The 10,979-nt window shown below is 35.7% G+C and overlaps 1 pseudogene; it reads right to left on the bottom strand.

The window, feature by feature from the left end:
- Window positions 1-1,101: 1,101 nt before the first annotated feature.
- On the bottom strand, window positions 1,102-10,067 carry LOC114398984 (annotated as a pseudogene).
- Window positions 10,068-10,979: the final 912 nt, after the last annotated feature.

Genomic DNA, 10,979 nt, shown 5'->3' with positions numbered 1-10,979 from the left:
GGTAAAGGTTTACTGAAAACAGCTAAAATTTCTATTGGCCCAATCTTTTTCCAGTAGTTAGACTCAATGAGCACCTTCATCACGTCCTCGTTGGTTTTGAGTTCAATTATTTCAAATTTTATAACTTTTTCTGAATACTCATGGCGACTTGGTTTCCAAAAAAACAATTGTGTTACCATTTGTGTTTCATCAACACCATAAGGGGGAATCCCACGAGGCGCAACTTGTTTGATCAAATCCTTCAGTTCATCCATGGTACATCCGGTGGGAATGTCAAAGTTTTTGGGATTTTTTCCTGTGAACGAGTAACTTACAAACTCATTTTGGCGTGACATGTTCCACCTCCCATTGTAATATAGCAGGGCATCATGAGTAGGGGTTATAATAGTTTCAAGTAAGTTTAAAATACCATCTGGGGTTCTAGCAATGCTACATAATAACTCAATCGGACCAACAAACGAAAATTCATGATTACACATTAATTGTGTTAACATCAGCATCATCTTTCAGTTGCATACATTGAAACCGAAATTGATTACCTGCATACGTGAAAGGCTGCCGGTAGTAAATTTCATCCAAAAATTGCTTGTCGGTTAGCTTAAGGGTATTGTGTATTCTGGTTTTTAACGTTTGAAAATCACACCCGTTAGGTACTCGAATAGGAACTGGAGTGGAAGCTTGGAAGGAAACACTACTGTTGTTGTGAACAATGGATCCATTTGGAAAAATAAAACCTAATGTGGAGTTCACAACTGTCTGACTGCTTGTCTCTCTCAAGAATGCCATAGTTTTTTGTAAGACTTGGGTTGATACTGAAACTTGTGCTTTCTTACAAGGTTAGGTTAGGCCATATATATAGATGAGTTTTAATATTAGTGTTGCATTTTTTAAAGATTGAAAATACGCATGCACATGCTTTCTGTATGTGTTGTCAACTACACGAATGACATGACATGCTTTAGCTTGCATCAGATCTGCATGTGTAGTCATGTTGTGCAGGGTCCTTTCACGCGCTTTATGTTAATGCAGACAACAATTTATCAAACACGGTTTTTCACAATGTGCAGTCAAGTCAGACAACGATATATCATACATGCTTTTTTAGAATTAAGTAATAATTTTGTTGTGGACGTAACAAATAAATTACATGTTCAAAACGATCAGGCATTTATAAATTACATGTTCAATCATCATTTAAGTCAACATAGTCTCTCTTGAACATCATGAAGCTCTTGTAATGCTGCATTCTGCCAATATATGGATTTGGCCATGACTTCGCCTGCGGATGACAATTGCTAGACCATAACAATGATACAGGCGATAAGGGACAACGTTCTTTTAAATAAACATGTTGTGTATGCGAAAAAAATGTTAACTCAATCCTACAAAAGTCATTGCATAATCATAAAAAAAACACTTCATATCTACAATGTACCTCAACAAAATGATTGTCATACACATGACCGATACAAATTATACGATGCAATGAAGAATTTTTCAGCGGTTGACTTCTAAGGGGAAAGAATGTCATGCTTTGTTGTTTAGACAAGGATACAACGATTACGTTATACCTTGATGCAATGACATATCCCATGTCCGTTATATCCATCCACTTATCCGTTGTCACCTGAATAAAACAAATATACACGTCAAACTTAATTTCAAACTAAAGTCTTAAAAATCAAATTCATAAATTACATACCTTGGTTAACCCATCAACAAGTAGTGACATCCTTAATTCCTCAAATCTCTCCGTGCCACCAAAGAGCTTGACACAGTCTTCTGAGAAATTGGCAAGTTCTTTAAGCAGATGGTTGCGGACCACCGACCAAGAGTCTTGACCCATACCTAATAAACCGGCAACCGACCGATATCCACAGTTACCATCACCTTTGACATCAACAATCTTATCAATGAAGTCGTGCATAAATGGCTGAAACTGGTCCAACATGGGCATCATCGTTCTTTGAATCGGTTGCTCAGAGGATTATGCAATACGTCTCACGGACAAATTGCTATTTTGTTGTGATTCAAAGACATCTACATACTCCCAGTAAGATGGATCGCACTTTGTTGACCTTGGGTTCCTACTCGTAGTTTTCTTCGATGTCCCTTTGTGTTAACCTTTGCTGGAGGAGGACACATCGAATTCTGATTAGTGTGTGCAATTTCCCAAAGTTTACTTCTTAGAGTAAACTTGCAACAAACATCAAGTTCTTCGAATTTTTGGTATATTGTTTCCATTACGTCTTTGATGCCCACCTCGGGCTCAGATAACCCTTGGTCTGAAAAACTGAGTCTCCTCCAGAACATATGAATTGAACCAAGTGGGATGCAACTACCAACATATTTGGATAGCTCACAAGCACAAGGAAGACCAAGCGTGGTTCTCACCACGCAACCACAACTTGAGGGATTCTTGCCAGCATAGTGAACATGTTCAAATTCAGCAGCAATCTGATTTAAAGCATACCTTGAAACCATTCCAAGCAGCCTCCTGTATAAGGTTTTTTGGAACACATGTCCAACGACATGTGTACTTGTTTCAAATGATGCTTTAATCTGTGTGTGCTGTGACACCCTCTACCCCTCACATATATATTAATAAAGGAATAAAAATTCAAATATTAATTAAAAATATTTTTAAAACATTTTTAAATACAAGCCTTTCAAATGGGTAAAAGGCTCACATTCACTCGATCTCAATCACAATGGTATAATCTCAAAATAGAATGTTATCACATCTCATTAATCATATTCACTTTACCTATGAACTATGCAATATACACAACTACTCAATTGTTTTCAAAATCATTTTAACTCGTCGGGTTCCCACAATGGATCTCATCACAATACTCGTTGCCCTTAAAGGGTCTTACAATTGTGTAATTGCACAATTCATAGTTCACAACTCAATACACACTTCTCATCTCAATACACATGTATTTCATCACCCGTCACATGTTCATTCTAACCCCCAATTGCGATAAACTCATCCCTTACTTCTGAGCAGACTCACGTGTCTTCAGCTAGCGATAGTAACATTTCTAGCGGTTCTCTGAGATTCCTTCAGTTATTCCTCCGACTGCTCCGATAGAATTCTCAAACGTCAGAGAGACGAAGAAGAGATTGAAACCTCCATTTGTACTGTCTTCATACGATTACTTTTTCTCCCTCCACGTATATTATTTCCAAAATCCCAACGGTGAAAGTGTGCGCAATTGAATTTCGAACAACATATCCAAATTTCATGAAAATCCAACGGTTAATGAATTCAGGTTCGTAGTTTTACCGAGACAGTTTTGGATTTCTGCGGGAAAATAAAAGGCTACAATGCGAAGGGTTTTCTTCTAAGCTCAGACATAATATCAAAATTTCCAACGGTGGGAATGCTCGGAATTGGGTTGCAAAAGTGGTGTTCAAATTTCACAACGATCCAACGGTGAATGAGCCCGAGATCGTCGTTTTTCTAAGACAGGTTTGGTGGGCTGCGGGAAAAAGAAAGAGTTTTGAGAGGAGAAGGGAAAAAACGAAAATGAGGCCAAAAAGAGGCATCTGACTTAACATAACTATTTATACCTAGGATACTCAGCCTATTATTTGTTCTATATTTATTTATTTATTTATTTTATAAAAACAAACTCTATTTTATTTTCTATCAAACAAATAAATGAAATACCCTTTTTATTTTCTCTCAAATTATTATTTTAATTAATAATTATATCTCCTTATTTATTTATTTATAAAATCTCATCATTTTTCTAAAACTTTATTTATTTATAAATAACAATCTTTTTTAATCTAGATTATAAAAATTGGGATGTTACAATTAGTTGTGAACTATGAATTGTGCAATTACACAATTGTAAGACCCTTTAAGGGCGACGAGTATTGTGATGGGATCCATTGTGGGAACCCGACGAGTTAAAATGATTTTGAAAACAATTGAGTAGTTGTGTATATTGCATAGTTCATAGGTAAAGTGAATATGATTAATGAGATGTGATAACATGCTATTTTGAGATTATACCATTGTGATTGAGATCGAGTGAATGTGAGCCTTTTACCCATTTGAAAGGCTTGTATTTAAAAATGTTTTAAAAATATTTTTAATTAATATTTGAATTTTTATTCCTTTATTAATATATATGTGAGGGGTAGAGGGTGTCACACTTAGTGGTATCAGAGCAGGTCGAACCTTTCGGCCAGTGTGTTATGTGCTTATCATATTCTGGTGTGCACTCTGTATGGTTACTTATGACTAGTTTTGATGAACATGCTTGAATTATTAATTTATTTTCCTTTGCATGATCGAATGAGACTTAAAAAAAATAGTTGTATGTGCCTTGCATCCTTAATGTTTGCTATACCATAAATCCACTGTTGAGTCATGAATTATGAGACTGGCCATCTCTATAATTTGTGAAGTGCGGTTCGACATTATGGCAAGCCGTTAGGTGATGCAAGAAGCCTTGATACTGATGGATAATGCTTTAATGAGCCCTTATCTTCTTGCGTGTATGTTGTTAATAAACTTATTTCTATCTTGATGTGTGGATTAGTGTTGTGAAAACCTTTTGAACCATATATATGTCTTGGATGAGTATGTCTTTCTTGACGTGTAAACGCATGACTACTTACTTTATTTTGTGTGTAGTCGTGACTGTAGTAGTTGAAGTTTGTGATTCTTTAATACATCCTTATTAACTATTAAATTCTTACTTCTTATATGTACGTTGTATACTTATTATAAGAACCTTATAATTCTGGGTATGTTAGTAGTATGGTGTTTTGCCTTAATTGCATAGATAGTATGGTTGTTCGTGATTTGTTGTTCTTAGCAATGTTGATACTCTATTGTTCGAGGACTCGTATCGATATATATTTCATATAGAATACTCTTTTGACCATACCTTCTGATTCTAGTGTAAACTATTCTTTGTGTTGCGTACTTAAGTCAAGTAATTCGATTTCACTTGCAAGCTTGAGTATAATTCATTGTTTGTGTTATGAGCCTACATCAAACAATTGGATTATTGATGTTTCTGTAACAATCAAGTGATAGTTGATGTCTCCATATGTGCGTACATTGTGATTATGTTTTCGTTTCTAGAATTCATTTGGAGTATCTACTATTGATTCAAGATGAGTGATCCTTCTTGATTTAAAATTATTGTCTCCTAATCAATCGAGTGTTCATCTTATTATTGGTTGCTCATCTTCCAGTCATGTCTAGTTAAACTGCTTGATAATCTTTCTTGTTGTTACTTCTAATACGAATAAAGAGAGACTTCGCCTTTGACAATCACGTTAAGATGTTTTGAGAGGAAATACTTGAGTAAACATGATCATTGTTACCTATAGACGAAAGTCAAACTTAGTAAGTCATGTACTTGTGTTCCTTGAAGATATGCTTAGTTACCACCTAAGTGCAAGATTGAGAATCTTATAAGTGTAATACCTATAAAAACTTGTAACCGCAGTTCTTGAGAAATATTGGTATAGAGTTGTTTAAGAACATAGAGTAGTTGGAAAAGTTGTGAAAGATAAATTAAGAGGTTTAGTGTGAAACCTTAAGAAGAGTGTAAGGTAGTTAGTAAGACGTTAATTGCTAAGCATGACAGGGTTTAAGAGTGAGTGTTCTTGCATAAGGTAGGTGACCTAAAGGATTATTGATATTAGTTGTATGATTAGCGAGATAAATCTTAGTTCTCTCTACCTTAAAATAAAAAAAAATTGAGGATACTCCGATGACTACCTTAGTATCTTTTGTGGCCTCTACGTGTACCTGGTCATGTCTTGACAAGATCAATGCCTTTGTCTGTTCGTGGAATGCGTGATAGGATCTCTCACCCTGAGTTAGCTCTTGTTGTGGTTTTGATGATTAGTGTTTAGTATGTTTCCAGTTAAGTTGAATTATGATGTGCATTATAAGGTTGTTATAGACCCTTGGGCATCATGTTCCGAGCTAAGAGTTTTGTTAAGCATTTTAGTTAGATGAAGATGACCCTTAGAGTATGCTACGTCTAGGTGAAAGATAACTACAAATCCTTCTTGGGCAGAAGTTGTTTTGAGATGAGAGGAAAGCTAAGATTAAGATGAAATGCTCTTAACTAGTAGTCGAACCAAAAGGTTATTTTAGGACTCATTGGATTAACCTTAATGCTTGCTGGAGATGACTTAAGTAAGTTTAAGTTTTTGAGTGAGATCCTTGTAAGGAGTAAGCCATAAGTTCATAGAGAAGTCGACCACTGTAAACTGTTGAGTGTTATCTTAGCCGCGTAGGTCCTTATTGGAGTAGTAAAATATTTGAAATAATTTTTAAGTTTAGAGGAGTGCTTGTAGGAGGACAAATAGTGATCAATGTTTCTTGACAACTTAAGACTTATGAAAAGATTTATCCTATATGTGAGTTAGAAAAGGTAACCATGGGGTTCACCATAATATTTTGGGAGACATTACCGTTAGTTTGATACATTGTGAGGATCTTTGGAGTTGAATCCAAGATAAAAGAGATGGGTAAAATTCTCAAGAATCTTGTTGTGAGTTTAGTTTTAAACGTTAGAACTAGCTTAGTAGTTAGAGTTTGAATAGGAAACCGATGATATGACTAATGTCCTAGTTATAGAGTTAGATATTGTAAACAATAATCGAAACCTCAAGTTCAAGTGCAAAGTTATAGGGTGACATGAGTATATATGTGTGAAGATTACCTTAAGGTGAACAAACTTACAGAAGTAGGGAGTAATCTGTATTGCTTATCTAATTAGCACCCAGTTAGTATCAGGTAGGCAACCTTAGAGTTGAATCGTTATAATTCTTGGACCTAAGTGAGAGTTATGAGTCAAGTATACCTAAGTAAAGAAGATCGTGCTCAGGGAAGAGGGATAGATTTGAGGGTAGTTAAAAGAGTCGAAACTCATTATTTTTCTTGAAACGTTTGATGTTCGAAAAAAAGTCGACCATGTGATCAGTCATGTCTTCTTGTGTTTGTTTGTTCATTTCAAATTGTCATTAGTGCCTCCTATGATATTATTATACTCCAAATAGTATGTCATTCACATTCTATTATCGTTGAGATGTTACTCTTGCGACACAACTTAACTCATGAAAAACTATCATTGAGGGAACGAGGATCACCAGATTTATCGTCAAGTGTAGAAAACTATTATGATCGAAGTCACAGATAAGTGTTTCAACAAAGCACACAACTTGATATTGAAAACTATATGTGTAATATCTTTTTCTCGATCTTTCGGCAAAGTTTCGGGGACGAAACTTCTTTTAAGAGGGGTGGAATTGTAACAACTCAATTTTTGTAATCTAGATTAAAAAAGATTGTTATTTATAAATAAATAAAGTTTTAAAAAAATGATGAGATTTTATAAATAAATAAATAAGGAGATATAATTATTAATTAAAATAATGATTTGAGAGAAAATAAAAAGGGTATTTCATTTATTTGTTTGATAGAAAATAAAATAGAGTTTGTTTTTATAAAATAAATAAATAAATAAATATAGAACAAATAATAGGCTGAGTACCCTAGGTATAAATAGTTATGTTAAGTCAGATGCCTCTTTTTGGCCTCATTTTCGTTTTTCCCCTTCTCCTCTCAAAACCCTTTCTTTTTCCCGCAGCCCACCAAACATGTCTTAGAAAAACGATGATCTCGGGCTCATTCACCGTTGGATCATCGTGAAATTTGAACACCACTTTTGAAACCCAATTCCAAGCATTCTCACCGTTGTGAATTTCGATATTATGTCTGAGCTTAGAAGAAAACCCTTCGCATTGTAGCCTTTTATTTTCCCGCAGAAACCCAAAACTGTCTCGGTAAAACTACAATCCTTAATTTGTTAACCGTTGGATTTTCATGAAATTTGGATATGTTGTTCGAAGTTCAATTTCTCACACTTTCACCGTTGGGATTTTTGAGATAGTATTCTTGGAGGGAGAAAAAGGAATCGTATGAAAATAGTACAAATGGAGGTTTCAATCTCTTCTTCGTCTCTCTGATGTTTGGGAATTCTATCGGAGCAGTAGGAGGAATAACTGAAGGAATATCAGGGAACCGCTAGAAATGTTACTATCGCTAGCTGAAGACACGTGAGTCCGCTCAGAGATAAGGGATGAGTTTATTGCAATTGGGGGTTAGAATGAACATGTGACAGATGATGAAATACATGTGTATTAAGATGAGATGTGTGTATTGAGTTGTGAACTATGAATTGTGCAATTACACAATTGTAAGACCCTTTAAGGGCGATGAGTATTGTGATAGGATCCATTGTGGAAACCCGACGAGTTAAAATGATTTTGAAAACAATTGAGTAGTTGTGTATATTGCATAGTTCATAGGTAAAGTAAATATGATTAATGAGATGTGATAACATGCTATTTTGAGATTATACCATTGTGATTGAGATCGAGTGAATGTGAGCCTTTTACCCATTTGAAAGGCTTATATTTAAAAATGTTTTAAAAATATTTTTAATTAATATTTGAATTTTTATTCCTTTATTAATATATATGTGAGAGGTAGAGGGTGTCACATGTGCTGCAACGTAATCATGTTGTTCACGGCATCCCACACACTACATAAGTTTCCAATGCTATTTTGTAACAGTCTTTTTAAAGACGAGTGAGCAGATTCAACCCTACATCTCAAATACACAAATAAAAATAAACATATACAATAATACAATTCCATAAATTTTTCAACGTTAATAGAAATAGTTCAACAGTTTCATACTTGTTTGTTGTTGTGTTTCCTAAGTGCATCACCTTATTAGTCCAGGCGGAAATTTTTTTTTCCTTGTGTGGTATTATCCATGTTTCCTTGACATAGTCAACAAATATTGGCCAAGGTGCGCAAGCTACTTCGAACTTCTTCAGGTATTCATCAAACTGCTGTTCTGAAGGACAATCAGTTAGAGATCCCCAGCAATCCATGACATAATCCCAAGCATTTTTTTGCGCAGTTAGTGATTTACATTTAACCTTCACATTCTTGTTTAGGTGAAAGATGCACAACAAATTTGTGCATTCAGGGAATACATCTTTCACTGCATTCATCAATGCTTGGTCTCTGTCAGTGACAATAACTCCAGAGAGGGCATCACACTTTAAAACAAGGCCTCAAAAGCGTTGTAAAGCCCATACCAAATTATTAACGCGTTCACCCTCCACATATGCAAAACCGGTAGGAAATGTCATCCCAGTCGGTGTCATCCCAACAAAATCGAGCAATGGGAGTCTATATCGGTTTGTTTTGTAGGTGTTGTCTATCAAAAACACCAAATTGCATGCGTTGACTAACTTCACTGAATCAGGGTGACACCAAAAGATATCACGAACCACGTCTTCATCCTTTATTCTGTGCCAATAAATATATTGATCATGTTCAAGAAGCTTCATCAGATGTTGCATTTCAAGATCGCTTCCTCTTATGGAAGAACGGAATGCACTTCTTGCATTGTATATCTGTTTAATAGTCGTACAAATATTGGCATTGTGTTCCTTCAGAGTTAGCAGAATGTTTCTTGGCTTCACCATGGACTTCGTCATATCAGCAATAAGTGTCTTTTCAGCTTTAGTCAATCGCCCCGCATATGGATGTCCAACTAATGACTTGGCCAATTCATGATTATGCACTCCACAAATCAACTTCACCATCCAGCCTTCTCCTCCAGCCACTGGCTTGCAACGAAGCTTGAAGGGACACCCACATTTCCTAGTCCCAGTGTCTCTTCTGATAAATTCTTTTTTCCTACACTTATACTCGTCACTCCTTTCACAACCAATTAACACAAACGTACTTCTTCCTCTACTACCTGTGTTTGTGTCCGACCTTAAAATCACCGCCACAAATCCATTCTCGGCACTCAAACACCTACAAAAACCACATAATTTAAGTTTTCTACCAATATTCATTTTATTAAATATGTGACAAGCATTAACATTATAACCTGAGAAGTCTTGAATGCTTCCGAACAATCAACATGTGGTTCATTCGCACCACATGATTCTGCATTTTCATAATCCATGTCCGCTCGTTCAGACATTATTTCATACATCCACTCATCTTCATCCATCTAACCAAATCAAACAAAAAATGACGATACAAAAAAATTAGTAATTTAAAATAAAAAAGGAAAATTAATGGAAAAACAGATGCAAAAATGCAAAAACAGATGCAAAAACAGCAAATACCAAAAATAATACACATACGGATCAAGTTGATCCGGAACTTACGAATCAACGTGATCCGGAAGAATTTTACGGATCAACTTGATCCGTAAGCTTATTAATGCTCTTCCGGATCAAGTTGATCCGTAGGAGGTTCTCGGATCAACTTGATCCGGAAGAGCATTAACAAGCTTACGGATCAAGTTGATCCGTAAAAAGCTTACGGATCAACTTGATTCGGAAGCCATCTGTACGTCCGCGACGCACAAACGCCATCTGCGTACCTTGTTTGCCGCCACCGACCACCGCAAAGCTTCACGCCGGAAACTTCACCTTCACCGCTGCACTCAACCTTGCTACCCCCACGAACCAAAGACAATGCTGTAGGAAAAAGTGGAAAACGAGAAGAAAGCTCTTTGAAAATGGAGTAAGAAGCTGTTCCGGAAAAAAAATTGGCATTTTAAGGAATAAAGTTGATAGGGGCAATTTTGGCATTTTATATTTTTGCTGGGTGCACCAGCAAAAATGTTGGGTGCACTAGCAAAAATGCTGGGTGCACCTAGCAACACTCCTACCTGACTCAAATTTTTTTGGGGTCATTGATTTAAACTTGAATCCAATCCAATCAAAACTCATAAATTGAGAACAAAATCTGGTCAACCTGACCTATTATCGTAATGGCACATGTTATTTACACTCCTTATTTTTTTCTAGTGCACCCCATCCCTTCTCTTTAGCTTTTAATTATCCATTATATCCTTTTTTCTTAAATCGGTACACTCCTTGGA

Source organism: Glycine soja, chromosome 19 (assembly GCF_004193775.1).
Source record: "Glycine soja cultivar W05 chromosome 19, ASM419377v2, whole genome shotgun sequence".
Taxonomy (NCBI): Eukaryota; Viridiplantae; Streptophyta; class Magnoliopsida; order Fabales; family Fabaceae; genus Glycine; species Glycine soja.
This window is presented reverse-complemented; position numbering and strand designations above follow the sequence as displayed.